The sequence below is a fragment of the Vulpes lagopus genome, chromosome 7, assembly GCF_018345385.1.
Source record: "Vulpes lagopus strain Blue_001 chromosome 7, ASM1834538v1, whole genome shotgun sequence".
Lineage (NCBI taxonomy): Eukaryota > Metazoa > Chordata > Mammalia > Carnivora > Canidae > Vulpes > Vulpes lagopus.
Window position 1 is genome coordinate 57,775,934 of NC_054830.1, and position 14,859 is coordinate 57,790,792.

Here is a 14,859-nt window from a genome sequence, read left to right on the forward strand (position 1 = left end):
TCTCCAACATTTGTGGTTTCCTGCCTTGTTAATTTCTCCCATTCTCACTGGTGTGAGGTGGTATCTCATTGTGGTTTTGATTTGTATTTCCCTGATGGCAAGTGATGCAGAGCATTTTCTCTTGTGCATGTTGGCCATGTCTATGTCTTCGTCTGTGAGATTTCTGTTCATGTCTTTTGCCCATTTCATGATTGGATTGTTTGTTTCTTTGGTGTTGATTTTAATAAGTTCTTTATAGGTCTTGGAAACTAGTCCTTTATCTGACACGTCATTTGCAAATCTCTTCTCCCATTCTGTAGGTTGTCTTTGAGTTTTGTTGACTGTATCCTTTGCTGTGCAAAAGCTTCTTATCTTGATGAAGTCGCAATAGTTCATTTTTGCTTTTGTTTCTTTTGCCTTTGTGGATGTATCTTGCAAGAAGTTACTGTGGCTGAGTTCAAAAAGGGTGTTGCCTGTGTTCTCCTCTAGGATTTTGATGGAATCTTGTCTCACATTTAGATCTCTCATCCATTTTGAGTTTATCTTTGTGTATGGTGAAAGAGAGTGGTCCAGTTTCATTCTTCTGCATGTGGATGTCCAATTTTCCCAGCACCATTTATTGAAGAGACTGTCTTTCTTCCAGTGGATAGTCTTTCCTCCTTTATCGAATATTAGTTGACCATAAAGTTCAGGGTCCACTTCTGGGTTCTCTGTTCTGTTCCATTGATCTGTGTGACTGTTTTTGTGCCAGTACCACACTGTCTTGATGACCACAGCTTTGTAGTACAACCTGAAATCTGGCATTGTGATGCCCCCAGATATGGTTTTCTTTTTTAAAATTCCCCTGGCTATTCGGGGTCTTTTCTGATTCCACACAAATCTTAAAATAATTTGTTCTAACTCTCTGAAGAAAGTCCATGGTATTTTGATAGGGATTGCATTAAACGTGTAAATTGCCCCGGGTAACATTGATATTTTCACAATATTAATTCTGCCAATCCATGAGCATGGAATATTTTTCCATCTCTTTGTGTCTTCCTCCATTTCTTTCAGAAGTGTTCTGTAGTGTTTAGGGTATAGATCTTTTACCTCTTTGGTTAGGTTTATTCCTAGGTATCTTATGCTTTTGGGTGCAATTGTAAATGGTATTGACTCCTTAATTTCTCTTTCTTCAGTCTCATTGTTAGTGTATAGAAATGCCACTGACTTCTGGGCATTGATTTTGTATCCTGTCACGGTACCAAATTGCTGTATGAGTTCTAGCAATCTTGGGGTGGAGGCTTTGGGTTTTCTATGTAGAGTATCATGTCATCGGCGAAGAGGGAGAGTTTGACTTCTTCTTTGCCAATTTGAATGCCTTTAATGTCTTTTTGTTGTCTGATTGCTGAGGCGAGGACTTCCAGTACTATGTTGAATAGCAGTGGTGAGAGTGCACATCCCTGTCTTGTTCCTGATCTTAGGGGAAGGGCTCCCAGTGCTTCCCCATTGAGAATGATATTTGCTGTGGGCTTTTCGTAGATGGCTTTTAAGATGTCGAGGAATGTTCCCTCTATCCCTACACTATGAAGAGTTTTGATCAGGAATGGATGCTGTATTTTGTCAAATGGTTTCTCTGCATCTAATGAGAAGATCATATGGCTCTTGGTTTTTCTCTTGCTGATATGATGAATCACATTGATTGTTTTACGAGTGTTGAACCAGCGTTTCGTCCTGGGGATAAATTCCACTTGGTCATGGTGAGTAATCTTCTTAATGTACTTTTGGATCCTATTGGCTAGTATCTTGTTGAGAATTTTTGCATCCATGTTCATCAGGGATATTGGTCTGTAATTCTCCTTTTTGGTGGGGTCTTTGTCTGGTTTTGGAATTAAGGTGATGCTGGCCTCATAGAACCAGTTTGGAAGTTCTCCATCTCTTTCTATCTTTCTGAACAGCTTTAGTAGAATAGGTATGATTTCTTCTTTAAACGTTTGATAGAATTCCCCTGGGAAGCCATCTGGCCCTGGACTCTTGTGTCTTGGGAGGTGTTTGATGACTGCTTCAATTTCCTCCCGGGTTATTGGCCTGTTCAGGTTTTCTATTTCTTCCTGTTCCGGTTTTGGTGGTTTGTGGCTTTCCAGGAATGCGTCCATTTCTTCTAGATTGCCTAATTTATTGGCGTATAGCTGCTCAAAATATGTTTTAAAAATCGTTTGTATTTCCTTGGTGTTGGTAGTGATCTCTCCTTTCTCATTCATGATTTTATTAATTTGAGTCTTCTCTCTCTTCTTCTTTTTTTTTTTAGAAGGACTTTTATTTTTATTTTTTTAATTAATTTTTATTGGTGTTCAATTTACCAACATACAGAAAAACACCCAGTGCTCATCCCGTCAAGTGTCCACCTCAGTGCCCGTCACCCATTCCCCTCCAACACCCGCCCTCCTCCCCCCTTCCACCACCCCTAGTTCGTTTCCCCGAGTTAGGAGTCTTTATGTTCTGTCTCCCTTTCTGGTATTTCCCACACATTTCTTCTCCCTTCCCTTATATTCCCTTTCACTATTATTTATATTCCCCAAATGAATGAGAACATACACTGCTTGTCCTTCTCCGATTGACTTATTTCACTCAGCATAATACCCTCCAGTTCCATCCACGTTGAAGCAAATGGTGGGTATTTGTTCGTTTCTAATGGCTGAGTAATATTCCATTGTATACATAAACCACATCTTCTTTATCCATTCATCTTTCGATGGACACTCGAGGCTCCTTCCACAGTTTGGCTATTGTGGCCATTGCTGATAGAAACATCGGGGTGCAGGTGTCCCGGACGTTTCATTGCATCTGAATCTTTGGGGTAAATCCCCAGCAGTGCAATTGCTGGGTCGTAGGGCAGGATCTATTTTTAACTCTTTGAGGAACCTCCACACAGTTTTCCAGAGTGGCTGCACCAGTTCACATTCCCACCCACAGTGTAAGAGGGTTCCCTTTCTCCGCATCCTCTCCAACATTTGTGGTTTCCTGCCTTGTTAATTTCTCCCATTCTCACTGGTGTGAGGTGGTATCTCATTGTGGTTTTGATTTGTATTTCCCTGATGGCAAGTGATGCAGAGCATTTTCTCTTGTGCATGTTGGCCATGTCCTATGTCTTCGTCTGTGAGATTTCTGTTCATGTCTTTTGCCCATTTCATGATTGGATTGTTTGTTTCTTTGGTGTTGATTTTAATAAGTTCTTTATAGGTCTTGGAAACTAGTCCTTTATCTGACACGTCATTTGCAAATCTCTTCTCCCATTCTGTAGGTTGTCTTTGAGTTTTGTTGACTGTATCCTTTGCTGTGCAAAAGCTTCTTATCTTGATGAAGTCGCAATAGTTCATTTTTGCTTTTGTTTCTTTTGCCTTTGTGGATGTATCTTGCAAGAAGTTACTGTGGCTGAGTTCAAAAAGGGTGTTGCCTGTGTTCTCCTCTAGGATTTTGATGGAATCTTGTCTCACATTTAGATCTCTCATCCATTTTGAGTTTATCTTTGTGTATGGTGAAAGAGAGTGGTCCAGTTTCATTCTTCTGCATGTGGATGTCCAATTTTCCCAGCACCATTTATTGAAGAGACTGTCTTTCTTCCAGTGGATAGTCTTTCCTCCTTTATCGAATATTAGTTGACCATAAAGTTCAGGGTCCACTTCTGGGTTCTCTGTTCTGTTCCATTGATCTGTGTGACTGTTTTTGTGCCAGTACCACACTGTCTTGATGACCACAGCTTTGTAGTACAACCTGAAATCTGGCATTGTGATGCCCCCAGATATGGTTTTCTTTTTTAAAATTCCCCTGGCTATTCGGGGTCTTTTCTGATTCCACACAAATCTTAAAATAATTTGTTCTAACTCTCTGAAGAAAGTCCATGGTATTTTGATAGGGATTGCATTAAACGTGTAAATTGCCCCGGGTAACATTGATATTTTCACAATATTAATTCTGCCAATCCATGAGCATGGAATATTTTTCCATCTCTTTGTGTCTTCCTCCATTTCTTTCAGAAGTGTTCTGTAGTGTTTAGGGTATAGATCTTTTACCTCTTTGGTTAGGTTTATTCCTAGGTATCTTATGCTTTTGGGTGCAATTGTAAATGGTATTGACTCCTTAATTTCTCTTTCTTCAGTCTCATTGTTAGTGTATAGAAATGCCACTGACTTCTGGGCATTGATTTTGTATCCTGTCACGGTACCAAATTGCTGTATGAGTTCTAGCAATCTTGGGGTGGAGGCTTTGGGTTTTCTATGTAGAGTATCATGTCATCGGCGAAGAGGGAGAGTTTGACTTCTTCTTTGCCAATTTGAATGCCTTTAATGTCTTTTTGTTGTCTGATTGCTGAGGCGAGGACTTCCAGTACTATGTTGAATAGCAGTGGTGAGAGTGCACATCCCTGTCTTGTTCCTGATCTTAGGGGAAGGGCTCCCAGTGCTTCCCCATTGAGAATGATATTTGCTGTGGGCTTTTCGTAGATGGCTTTTAAGATGTCGAGGAATGTTCCCTCTATCCCTACACTATGAAGAGTTTTGATCAGGAATGGATGCTGTATTTTGTCAAATGGTTTCTCTGCATCTAATGAGAAGATCATATGGCTCTTGGTTTTTCTCTTGCTGATATGATGAATCACATTGATTGTTTTACGAGTGTTGAACCAGCGTTTCGTCCTGGGGATAAATTCCACTTGGTCATGGTGAGTAATCTTCTTAATGTACTTTTGGATCCTATTGGCTAGTATCTTGTTGAGAATTTTTGCATCCATGTTCATCAGGGATATTGGTCTGTAATTCTCCTTTTTGGTGGGGTCTTTGTCTGGTTTTGGAATTAAGGTGATGCTGGCCTCATAGAACCAGTTTGGAAGTTCTCCATCTCTTTCTATCTTTCTGAACAGCTTTAGTAGAATAGGTATGATTTCTTCTTTAAACGTTTGATAGAATTCCCCTGGGAAGCCATCTGGCCCTGGACTCTTGTGTCTTGGGAGGTGTTTGATGACTGCTTCAATTTCCTCCCGGGTTATTGGCCTGTTCAGGTTTTCTATTTCTTCCTGTTCCGGTTTTGGTGGTTTGTGGCTTTCCAGGAATGCGTCCATTTCTTCTAGATTGCCTAATTTATTGGCGTATAGCTGCTCAAAATATGTTTTAAAAATCGTTTGTATTTCCTTGGTGTTGGTAGTGATCTCTCCTTTCTCATTCATGATTTTATTAATTTGAGTCTTCTCTCTCTTCTTCTTTTTTTTTTTTAGAAGGACTTTTATTTTTATTTTTTTAATTAATTTTTATTGGTGTTCAATTTACCAACATACAGAAAAACACCCAGTGCTCATCCCGTCAAGTGTCCACCTCAGTGCCCGTCACCCATTCCCCTCCAACACCCGCCCTCCTCCCCCCTTCCACCACCCCTAGTTCGTTTCCCCGAGTTAGGAGTCTTTATGTTCTGTCTCCCTTTCTGGTATTTCCCACACATTTCTTCTCCCTTCCCTTATATTCCCTTTCACTATTATTTATATTCCCCAAATGAATGAGAACATACACTGCTTGTCCTTCTCCGATTGACTTATTTCACTCAGCATAATACCCTCCAGTTCCATCCACGTTGAAGCAAATGGTGGGTATGTGTCGTTTCTAATTGCTGAGTAATATTCCATTGTATACATAAACCACATCTTCTTTATCCATTCATCTTTCGATGGACACCGAGGCTCCTTCCACAGTTTGGCTATTGTGGCCATTGCTGATAGAAACATCGGGGTGCAGGTGTCCCGACGTTTCATTGCATCTGAATCTTTGGGGTAAATCCCCAACAGTGCAATTGCTGGGTCGTAGGGCAGATCTATTTTTAACTCTTTGAGGAACCTCCACACAGTTTTCCAGAGTGGCTGCACCAGTTCACATTCCCACCCACAGTGTAAGAGGGTTCCCTTTTCTCTGCATCCTCTCCAACATTTGTTGTTTCCTGCCTTGTTAATTTTCCCCATTCTCACTGGTGTGAGGTGGTATCTCATTGTGGTTTTGATTTGTATTTCCCTGATGGCAAGTGATGCAGAGCATTTTCTCATGTGCATGTTGGCCATGTCCATGTCTTCGTCTGTGAGATTTCTGTTCATGTCTTTTGCCCATTTCATGATTGGATTGTTTGTTTCTTTGGTGTTGATTTTAATAAGTTCTTTATAGGTCTTGGAAACTAGTCCTTTATCTGACACGTCATTTGCAAATCTCTTCTCCCATTCTGTAGGTTGTCTTTGAGTTTTGTTGACTGTATCCTTTGCTGTGCAAAAGCTTCTTATCTTGATGAAGTCGCAATAGTTCATTTTTGCTTTTGTTTCTTTTGCCTTTGTGGATGTATCTTGCAAGAAGTTACTGTGGCCGAGTTCAAAAAGGGTGTTGCCTGTGTTCTCCTCTAGGATTTTGATGGACTCTTGTCTCACATTTAGATCTCTCATCCATTTTGAGTTTATCTTTGTGTATGGTGAAAGAGAGTGGTCCAGTTTCATTCTTCTGCATGTGGATGTCCAATTTTCCCAACACCATTTATTGAAGAGACTGTCTTTCTTCCAATGCATAGTCTTTCCTCCTTTATCGAATATCAGATGACCATACATTTCAGGGTCCACTTCTGGGTTCTCTATTCTGTTCCATTGATCTATGTGTCTGTTTTTGTGCCAGTACCACACTGTCTTGATGACCACAGCTTTGTAATACAACCTGAAATCTGGCATTGTGATGCCCCCAGCTATGGTTTTCTTTTTTAAAATTCCCCTGGCTATTCGGGGTCTTTTCTGATTCCACACAAATCTTAAAATAATTTGTTCCAACTCTCTGAAGAAAGTCCATGGTATTTTGATAGGGATTGCATTAAACGTGTAAATTGCCCTGGGTAACATTGACATTTTTACAATATTAATTCTGCCAATCCATGAGCATGGAATATTTTTCCATCTCTTTGTGTCTTCCTCCATTTCTTTCAGAAGTGTTCTATAGTGTTTAGGGTATAGATCCTTCACCTCTTTGGTTAGGTTTATTCCTAGGTATCTTATGCTTTTGGGTGCAATTGTAAATGGGATTGACTCCTTAATTTCTCTTTCTTCAGTCTCATTGTTAGTGTATAGAAATGCCATTGATTTCTGGGCATTGATTTTGTATCCTGCCACGCTACCAAATTGCTGTATGAGTTCTAGCAATCTTGGGGTGGAGGCTTTTGGGTTTTCTATGTAGAGTATCATGTCATCGGCGAAGAGGGAGAGTTTGACTTCTTCTTTGCCAATTTGAATGCCTTTAATGTCTTTTTGTTGTCTGATTGCTGAGGCGAGGACTTCCAGTACTATGTTGAACAGCAGTGGTGAGAGTGGACATCCCTGTCTTGTTCCTGATCTTAGGGGAAAGGCTCCCAGTGCTTCCCCATTGAGAACGATATTTGCTGTGGGCTTTTCGTAAATGGCTTTTAAGATGTCGAGGAAAGTTCCCTCTATCCCAACACTCTGAAGTGTTTTTTTTTTTCTTTTTTTCTGAAGTGTTTTGATCAGGAATGGCTGCTGTATTTTGTCAAATGCTTTCTCTGCATCTAATGAGAGGATCATATGGTTCTTGGTTTTTCTCTTGCTGATATGATGAATCACATTGATTGTTTTACGAGTGTTGAACCAGCCTTGTGTCCCAGGGATAAATCCTACTTGGTCATGGTGAATAATTTTCTTAATGTGTTGTTGGATCCTATTGGCTAGTATCTTGTTGAGAATTTTTGCATCCATGTTCATCAGGGATATTGGTCTGTAATTCTCCTTTTTGGTGGGGTCTTTGTCTGGTTTCGGAATTAAGGTGATGCTGGCCTCATAGAACGAATTTGGAAGTACTCCATCTCTTTCCATCTTTCCAAACAGCTTTAGTAGAATAGGTATGATTTCTTCTTTAAACGTTTGATAGAATTCCCCTGGGAAGCCATCTGGCCCTGGAGTCTTGTGTCTCGGGAGGTTTTTGATGACTGCTTCAATTTCCTCCCTGGTTATTGGCCTGTTCAGGTTTTCTATTTCTTCCTGCTCCAGTTTTGGTAGTTTGTGGCTTTCCAGGAATGCATCCATTTCTTCTAGTTTTCCTAATTTATTGGCATACAGCTGTTCATAATATGTTTTTAGAATCGTTTGTATTTCCTTGGTGTTGGTAGTGATCTCTCCTTTCTCATTCATGATTTTATTAATTTGAGTCTTCTCTCTCTTCTTTTTAATAAGGTTCGCTAATGGTTTATCTATCTTATTAATTCTTTCAAAGAACCAACTCCTGGTTCTGTTGATCTGTTCCACAGTTCTTTTGGTCTCGATATCATTTAGTTCTGCTCGAATTTTAATTAACTGTCTTCTTCTGCTGGGGGTGGGGTCCATTTGTTGCTTTTTCTCTAGTTCCTTTATGTGTAAGGTGAGCTTTTGAATTTGAGTTCTTTCCAGTTTTTGAATGGATGCTTGTATTGCGATGTATTTCCCCCTCAGGACTGCTTTTGCTGCGTCCCAAAGATTTTGAACGGTTGTATCTTCATTTTCATTAGTTTCCATGAATCTTCTCAATTTTTCCTTAATTTCCTGGTTGACCTTTTCATCTTTTAGCAGGATGGTCCTTAACCTCCATGTGTTTGTGGTCCTTCCAAACTTCTTGTTGTGATTAAGTTCTAATTTCAAGGCATTATGGTCTGAGAATATACAGGGGACTATCCCGATCTTTTGGTATCGGTTCAGACCCGATTTGTGACCCAGTATGTGGTCTATTCTGGAGAAAGTTCCATGTGCACTTGAGAAGAATGTGTATTCAGTTGAGTTTGGATGTAAAGTTCTGTAGATATCTGTGAAATCCATCTGGTCCTGTGTATCATTTAAAGCTCTCGTTTCTTTGGATATGTTGTGCTTAGAAGACCTATCTAGTATAGAAAGAGCTAGATTGAAATCACCAAGTATAAGTGTATTATTATCAAAGTATTTCTTCAGTTTGGTTATTAATTGGTTTAAATATTTGGCAGCTCCCACATTCGGGGCATATATATTGAGGATTGTTAAGTCCTCTTGTTGGATAGATCCTTTGAGTATGAGATAGTGTCCCTCTTCATCTCTCACTATAGTCTTCGGGGTAAATTTTAATTTATCTGATATAAGGATGGCAACCCCTGCTTTCTTTTGAGGACCATTTGAATGGTAAATGGTTCTCCAACCTTTTATTTTCAGGTTGTAGGTGTCCTTCTGTCTAAAATGAGTCTCTTGTAGACAGCAAATAGATGGGTCCTGCTTTTTTATCCTGTCTGAAACCCTGCGCCTTTTGATGGGGTCATTAAGCCCGTTCACGTTCAGAGTTACTATTGATAGATATGAGTTTAGTGTCATCATATCTATTCAGTCCTTGTTTTTGTGGATTGTTCCACTGAACTTCTTCTTAAAGGGGAATTTTAAGAGTCCCCCTTAAAATTTCTTGCAGAGCTGGTTTGGAGGTTACATATTCTTTCAGTTCCTGCCTGTCTTGGAAGCTCTTTATCTCTCCTTCCATTTTGAATGAGAGCCTTGCTGGATAAAGTATTCTTGGTTGCATGTTCTTCTCATTTAGGACCCTGAATACATCCTGCCAGCCCTTTCTGGCCTGCCAGGTCTCTGTGGAGAGGTCTGCTGTTACCCTAATATTCCTCCCCATAAAAGTCAGGGACTTTTTTTCTCTTGCTGCTTTAAGGATCTTCTCCTTATCTTTGGAATTTGCAAGCTTCACTATTAAATGTCGAGGTGTTGAACGGTTTTTGTTGATTTTAGGGGGGGATCTCTCTATTTCCTGGATCTGAATGCCTGTTTCCCTTCCCAGATTCGGAAAGTTTTCAGCTAGGATTTGTTCAAATACATATTCTGGCCCTCTGTCCCTCTCGGCGCCCTCGGGAACCCCAATTAAACGTAGGTTTTTCTTCCTCAGGCTGTCATTTATTTCCCTTAATCTATCCTCATGGTCTTTTAATTGCCTGTCTCTTTTTTCCTCAGTTTCTCTCTTTGCCATCAACTTTCTTCTATGTCACTCACTCGTTCTTCCACCTCGTCAAGCCTCGTCGTTAGGACTTCTAGCTTGGATTGTATCTCATTTAATTGATTTTTAATTTCTGCCTGATTGGATCTAAATTCTGCAGTCATGAAGTCTCTTGAGTCCTTTATGGTTTTTTCTAGAGCCACCAGTAGCTGTATAATAGTGCTTCTGAATTGGCTTTCTGACATTGAATTGTAATCCATATTTTGTAAGTCTGTGGGAGAGAGGGCTGTTTCTGATTCTTTTTTTTTGAGGTGAGGTTTTCCTTCTAGTCATTTTGCTCAGTGCAGAGTGGCCAAAAATAAGTTGTATTGGGAAAAGGAGAAAAAGAGAGAGAAGGAGAGAAAAGAGAAAAAGAAAAAAGAGAAAGAAGAAAAAAAAGGGAAAAAGAGAAGAAAAAGAGAAAGAAAAAGAAAGAAAGGAGAAAAAAAAAGGGTGGGGTGGGGTGGGGGAAGCAATCCGAAATCAAGAAGAAAGAAAGAAAAAAAAAGCACAAAACAAAACAAAAACAAAACAAAAAAACAAAAAACAAAAAACAAACAAACAAAGAAAAAAACACGGGGGAGTATCTTCCGATTCTGTATACTTTAAGTCCCTTGACTTCGCCTGGAACTGGTCCGTGTCGCTGGTCTTCTGGGGGAGGGGCCTGCTGTGCTGATTCTCAGGTGTTAGCACTTGGGGGAGCTGCTCTGCCCCTGCCTGGTGCAGGGCTCAGTGGGGGCTGTTTACCCCGTGAGGCCCCAGGAGGAACAACCGCAGTGGCGGGGCCAGCTCTGCAGTCCTGGAGTCAGCTCCCGCAGTAACTCCGGGGCTCTCCCTCTGCAGGGCCTGGAGGCTCCGGGGTGGGGCCGCTGGTCTGCTCAGCTGGAGCAGGAGCGTCCTTGCTGTCCTGGGCCCTCCCGGCCTCTGCCTGTCCCGGGGGAGGCCGGATCCTGGGCTGTGTCCTGGCGCCCTGTGCTCCGGAGCCTGCGCTGTTGGATCCCTGCTCCTGCCCTGCAGCCCCCTCCGCGGAGCCGCCGCCCGAGCCCCTCCGAGCTGCTCCGGGTCCCGCGGTGCGCGCTGCAGCCCTTAGGGAGCTCGGCACACTCTCCCGGGGCGCAGGTGCCTGTTTTGTCCCAGGGAGCCCGAGGGCATCCTCGCCCTCCTGGGTCTTGCTTCACCTCCCTACGGGCCCCTTTCCGCCCGGGACGGTTGGCACAGCTCCTGCTTCTCTGGGACGGGGCTCTCCTGTCCTGGGGACACTCGCCCCGGCCTCAGCCCGGCTCCTCGCGGGGCCCCTCCCCCTTGGAGGCCTTTTGTTTCTTTATTTCGTTTTCCCCGTCTTCCTACCTGATAGAAGCGCGAAGTCTTCTCACTGTAGCATTCCAGCTGGTCTCTCTTTAAATCTCAGGCTGAATTCGTAGATTTTCAGGATGAGTTGAAGGTTATCTAGGTATTTTGGTGGGGACAGGTGATTTGAGGACCCTACTCTTCTGCCATCTTGCCCCTCCTCCCTTATGAATTGAGAACTTAGGTCCACACAGAAACCTGCACATGGATGTCTTTGGTAGCTCAATTCACCATTGCTAAAACTTGGAAGCAACTGGGATATTTTTCAGCAGGTGAATGAATAAACTCTAGTACAGTCATACAATGGTATGTTATTCAGCACTAAAAAGAAATGAACTATCAACCCATGAGAAGGCAGAGGAACCTCAAGTGCATATTAGTAAGTGAAAGAAGCCAGTCTGAAAGGCTTCAAATTGTATGATCCCAACCATCTGACATTCTGGGAAAAGCAAAACTATGGAGATGGCAAAAAGACTCATGCTTCCTGGGGTCTGGGGGGAGGGATGATTAGAGCACAGAGGATTTTTAGGGCAGTGAAAATACTCTGTGTGATATTATATGATGGGTACGTGTCATTATTCATTTGTGCCACCCCACAGAATGTACAGTGCCAAGAGAGACCCCTTGTATAGACTATGGAACTTGGGTGATAATGGTTTGTCAGTGAAGGTTCATCGACTGTAGCAAGCGCACCACTCTGGTGCAGACTGCTGATAATAGGGGAGGCTGAGCACGTGTGGGAAGATGGGGGATATAGAAGAAATCTGTACTTCACACTAAAGAGTTTGCTATGAACCTAAAATTGGTATAAAAAATAAGATTTGTCATGAGAGACACCTAACTCTGGGAAATGAACAAGGGGTAGTGGAAGGGGAGGTGGGTGGGGGGTTGGGGTGACTGGGTAATGGGCACTGAGGGGGCACTTGGCGGGATGAGCACTGGGTGTTATGCTATATGTTGGCAAATTGAACTCCAATATAAAACCAGCTCAGAATGTGAAGTCCTAATTAGCCAAAATTACTTTTGGAAGTTTTCTTAAATCATCCATAGGGCACAGTATGTTATGTTCGTGGCCTCCTTGGATACTGACATCCCCTCTCTCAGTACACCCATCACAGATGTACTTGCCCTCTGGTTGGGAGGAATCAGTGATTGGCTTGCATTTAGAGGCAATTATTTTGTATAATAAATACATATCTTTCAATTCTAGGATCACCCTAAATGGCTGAAACTCACACTATGATAAATGAAGTCAGGATTGGGTACCAGTACCAGTACCTTCTAGTACATGGACATGGATTACCCCACATGATCAAAAAAATTTTAAGATTTTATTTATTTATTTGACAGAGAAGGTGAGAGAGAGAGCATGAGCAGTGGGAGTGGCAGGAGAGGGAGAAGCAGGCTCCATTGGGAAGCCTGAATTCAGGCTCCATCCCAGGGGCTCCATCCCAGGACCCCGGGATCATGACCTGAGCCAAAAGCAGATGCTCAACCACTGAGCCAGTCAAGCATCCCCCACAGCATGGACTAAATTAATGTGTATTTTTTCCCCCTCACTTTTGGTAACTGCTGTAGCTAAGTTCCTATAAGTTAAATACATGTGTCAGGTGAGTCCTCAGAATGAGGTTGTAGTCAAGTCACTTGGCATGATAAAATAGACGAATTTGGGGCTGGGGAAGGACCAGATGGAAGGATAGAGAGAGGACGGCGAAGGCAGAAAGAAAGAAGAGTGGCAGATTTGGCGAAATGAGCTGTTTTTTTCACACATCCAAGTTGGTGCTGTGTAGAACAAAGCTAGCCAGCTAGCCCTGAATTGGGGGCTCAGAGAACAGGATGATCATAAAGATGTTTTTCCCTGGGGCATTTGCAGACATCTTTGGGAGGGATTTGAATGCCTACAAGACATAGAATCAGGGATGTGGAGCCAATGTTAATTAGATCTCAGAGCACAGGGCAGCCCCAGATGACATCTGGTCTACTCACCGTGATATTCATGGCTTATGGTACATATTGCTTTTGGTGTTTGACTCAATGGTGGCCACACAGTGAAGGTGGTCAGGAGAATGGATGGAACCTAGAGGACCTCCTAGTACTTCCACATCCTATAATGAAATTTAGTGGAAGTCCCTAGGGACTTGGGTTACCCAGGAGTGAGGTCAAGAACCTTCCTCCAAGCTGGCTGAGAGAGCAGGGACTGCGGCAGGGAAGGGAAGGTGGGAATCACAGGCAGCAGCTATGGCTTCATGGTCAGTTGCTGGAAGGAGGATAAGGTTGTATTTGCATGTCTTTCCTTGGTTAGGTCACATAAATATTTATATAGATTTATTCTTCTTTACTTTTGTCTTTTAAAAAATATTTTGTTTATTTACTCATGAGAGACACACACACAGAGGCAGAGACACAGACAGGGGGAGAAGCAGGCTCGATCCCAGGACTCGATCCCAGGACCCTGGGATCACGATCTGAGCCAAAGGCAGACACTCAACCACTGAGCCACTCAGGGGCCCTAACTTTTCTTTCCTCTTACTTTCTCCAATTGATGTGATTGGGATGATTCATGAGCTTTTGAGATGCTAACTCGTAAACTTTACAATTTCATTATAAGTTCTGTATGTTGAGATGGGACCATAACAAGCAGAGGAGACATGGTCATCACTCAGGAGTTTGGGTTTGGAACTGAGGTCACCAATCAAGTGTGTTGGTCAGTCAAAGGGGTGGACTGTGCTGGGCAACCTGTCTTGGCTGCCCAGCATTGTCCTTCCTTACACAGGTGGAGGACTCAGATTCTGTATGATACTTGCTTACCTTGATCCTGGGCAGCTTACAGGCCTATGACATATGCTTGGCCAGGCGGATGCTTCTGCCTTGAGTCTTGGATTTGGAGCCAGTGACAAAAAGAAGAGAGGGCATCTCATGATTCACCATGGTGGCTTTAATGACTTGGCATGTGATGCCTGGGGCAGAGCTCACAGCAGTGCCAGGTTGGTGTCCAGCACACAGCAGTGCCAGCCAAGACCAACGAGTGTCTCCCTGTGGTATGATCTTGAAGGCAGTTCTGCCCATGGTTCTTGCCCATTGATCTGACCCTCATTCTCTGATAGATGTGGTGAGCTACTCTGGGGTTTTCTATCTAGTCCCTTTTCTACTTACTTAAGTTAAAGTCAGTTTATTGTTTCCAAAAAGGAATCCTGAGCAATGTAGTCTATTTGCCAGTGTGTCCTTCAGGTAGCTTGTTGGTCCCTCTGGGCTCCCCCCAGGTCCTACTCCTTCCTCGGCAGTGGGAGCCAGCATGTGAACCAGCCCTGGAGAGGCTTGGTCTGTATGGGGGTGGGCCAGCTAGCCATGAAGGGGACTGTTCAGTTTTGACTGTTCGCCTCCACCACCACCCCCAGGAGCATTTCTACATGCCCCCTCGTCTCTCCCCCCCTCTGCCCACGGACCTATTCTTAGACAGCCTTGGCTCTCTGAAGCTCCCAATACCTTTCACCCCTCCATCTGGTCTCCCTGACCTGAATCCCCCTTC